At 41.1% G+C, this 2,993-nt stretch overlaps 1 protein-coding gene across 3 annotated transcripts in view; it reads right to left on the reverse strand.

Moving 5' to 3' along the window:
• FOXN1 (forkhead box N1) overlaps nucleotides 1-2,528 on the reverse strand; it is a 36,244-nt gene extending 33,716 nt beyond the window's left edge. Inside the window, exon 1 of one of the 3 annotated variants that reach the window (XM_017742993.1) lies at nucleotides 2,223-2,528. The gene's annotated coding sequence lies outside the window, so the exon portion shown is untranslated. The other 2 variants (XM_017742995.1, XM_017742994.1) reach the window with 2 other exon arrangements.
• Between the last annotated feature and the right edge of the window lie 465 nt (nucleotides 2,529-2,993).

The raw sequence follows: 2,993 nt of genomic DNA on the forward strand, positions 1-2,993 counted from the left end.
GGAGAGAGGCTGGAGTGTTTTGCATGTGTAATTGTTTGGTCTGTAAGCAGGACAGAGCAGTCCATGTAAAAATCCTTCATTATGCACTTCAGTGCTTTGAGTCCCAGCTTTTTAAAGGGTGAACACATGTGGGGTTCTAAAAATTTTTACATTTTGTTCAGGTTTATTTGAAATTTTATGCCTTTTAAAATTCGTTGCCTGGACTAATGCAGAACTTCTGCCTTCCAGCCTGTCTGTGGTCACTTTAGGCTGTAACCAAAAGATCATTTTGGTTCTAACATCAATCAATTTTCAATATTTTTTGCTTGGAAATTTCTGTTTCAGATTTTTTTTTTGGAGGCCGTATCGCTGCCTCCCTGTCCTTGGTCGTTTACCAGCACATGAAATTAGGTTATGGGGGTGATTTCATGACTGAAAGCAGTTCTGCATGACACCACTTCTTGTGTGAAATATCTGGCATTTTGTGGCCAAAAATATTCAAATATTGTTGTTGTGGTTTAGTTTCCAGAAATCCTAAACAATTACGTTTTCTTGTAATTTCTGTTTTACAGCACAGATGCTCTGAAAGGACACAGCATGGAAAGGACATTTTCTGATTTTTTAAAAATGTATTTTTCTCATTATCCCCTGTACCTGAGCTGCAAACTATTGTCCTAAAAAAGGAAAGCCTGTTGTTACCAGGATTAGAAGGACTTTACTTCATGTAGGTGAATCTTCCCTCTCTCTACACTTTCCTCTTGCAGTAAAAGCAATTGTTTTATGTGTGCTTGGCAGCTTCCTGTGCTGCACCTACCACAGTGGCATTTGACAGATATTTTCATTTACTCCCCAGAGTACTGGACTGACTCCTGTCTCCAGCACGTGGCTCCAGTAACATCCAGGAACTCAGCAATATCACACCAGAATCTGCTCATGCTCAAGCCAGGACTTTCTCACACTCTACTTTTACATTTGAAGCTCAGATTATTTCATTTACATTAATCCCACTTCTGCCAGTGCTCTTCTCCCCTCACCAGGATAAACAACCTGCTTTAATTGTGTATTTTCTTGGCTGCATGTATCACATCTGGCTGTCAGAAAACTTCACAATCCTTTGCTCCTTCAGAAATATACTTTATCTATCCAATATTTTTTGTTCTTTTGTGTCCATAATTAGTTATTAACAAAATAAATACATTTTCTGCCTACACCTCACCCAGTTCAACATACCCTGTATAGTATTCAAATTAGGAAAGTATGATCCTGATAAACCAAACTGAAACTTTTATAAAAGTCTAATTCCCCAAGATTTAATCTGCTGTCCAGTAAGGCAGGAGGGTCAAGAGTTGAATGACAGATGGTTGTTATTTATAGGTTTAGATAATTATTGTGTTTGTAACACAAACAGTCCCTTTCTTGCTGGAAATCTAACAGTCTGAAACTAAAAAGCGAAAAGAAAGTGATATAAAGAAATAAGAAATTCAGTATATAAAGAAATAAGAAATTCAGTTTCTACTTGCAGCACTCAAACTCGGTCATTCCTGCACTTAACACATCCTTGCCTCTCTCTGGATGTCACTTCAGTCACCTTTCCATATAGGAAGAAATCTAACCAAAGTTTTCATCCTCTGCCACAACACACGCGAGGCAGAAGCACCAGATTTCAAACAGCAGTAAAAACAAGCTTGGTTTCAAAACACAGAACTTCCCAAGTTTTTGATTCACCACTGGGAAAGTTTGATACAAATCTCTTAAGGACTGGTGAGACATGAGGCTTCCCATATTTTTTTCCGAGATACTTTTCTTGGTTTGTTATTTCATTTCCCTGTTTTTTTTTCTTTCAGGTAATGCTAAACACTTCCAGCTTTCTTTATAATTATGGAGCAGAAGGATTGGATTAAGCTGCGCCCAAGACAAGAAAAGCTACTTTTTTCCTTTGGGAAGTCACCTCCAATCTTCCTTTCTCCCAGTACCAATGGATCCATGAACTTACCTGGTGTTTCCTTGGCTCCTTCTCCTGCTCCTCCGCACTGGTGGCTGATAAATACCTACAGGAGCTGCCGAGGAACAGGATGGAGGTGCTGACCTTCCCCTTCCCTCAGCCTGGAGTTCTTCAAAGTCAGCCTCAGGGACTCCACATTAAATAGAGGAGCCAAGGCAGGAGAGCTCTGCTCCCCCTTCCGTTTGGCTTTCACGGCTGAGTTCTGAAAAGCTGCACGGAGTTGTCAGAGGTTTCCTCTTACCTTTTTACTGAAGCACAACGGCGTGGTGCTGCTCCAGGACAGGATTAGGTCATTCAAACAGCCCTGCAGAGAGAGTGGAGGCTCAGCGGTACAGAGGCTCCAAAGGCTGGAAAGATCTGATCTTACATCAGGTGAGAGAAGGCAGCTGGCTGGGCAAGCCAATAATTATGATATCAGCTCTTGTTTGCCCCAGGCAGTCTTGCATTTAATAAGAATACAAATATGACTAAGCTGCATTTTTTTTTTTTTTCCCTTGTTCTCTTGGTAATTCTTCAGAGAAGTTGGGCAGGTATTGAGCTCTAACTGTCTGGAAAGAGAGCGCTCCCTCTCCACCTCTCTGTTTTCCTTTTGATTTAAAATACCCATCTGTTACCGTGTTTTGCAAACCTATTATCCACCTGTGGTTATTAAAAATTTCCTGGCATGGAGTTTGCCAGAGGATCCCAAAGCCTCCAGCTCTCAGAAATAGGTGCCTTTCTCGCATTTGTTCAGCCTGAACTCTCAGCATGGAAAGGAGCCGTGGCTCCACCTTGGAATGTCAAAACATCTTGCACTGTTTAAAGCATCAGAGGAACACTACAAAACCAGTGTACTCAAGATTTTATTCCTTCCCAAAACCAGAGTGCCTTAGCAGGGTCATAAAACCAGGACTGAATCAGAGGAATAGGTTAGGTGGGCCTGTGTGTGCATATGTATTTACGTGGAAAGGTTTTTTTGTGTGTGCAGATCCATAGAGAGGAACAGGAATTGAAAAGTGCAGTTGCAGGAAGG

Source organism: Corvus brachyrhynchos, unplaced genomic scaffold (genome assembly GCF_000691975.1).
Source record: "Corvus brachyrhynchos isolate BGI_N302 unplaced genomic scaffold, ASM69197v1 scaffold99, whole genome shotgun sequence".
NCBI lineage: Eukaryota > Metazoa > Chordata > Aves > Passeriformes > Corvidae > Corvus > Corvus brachyrhynchos.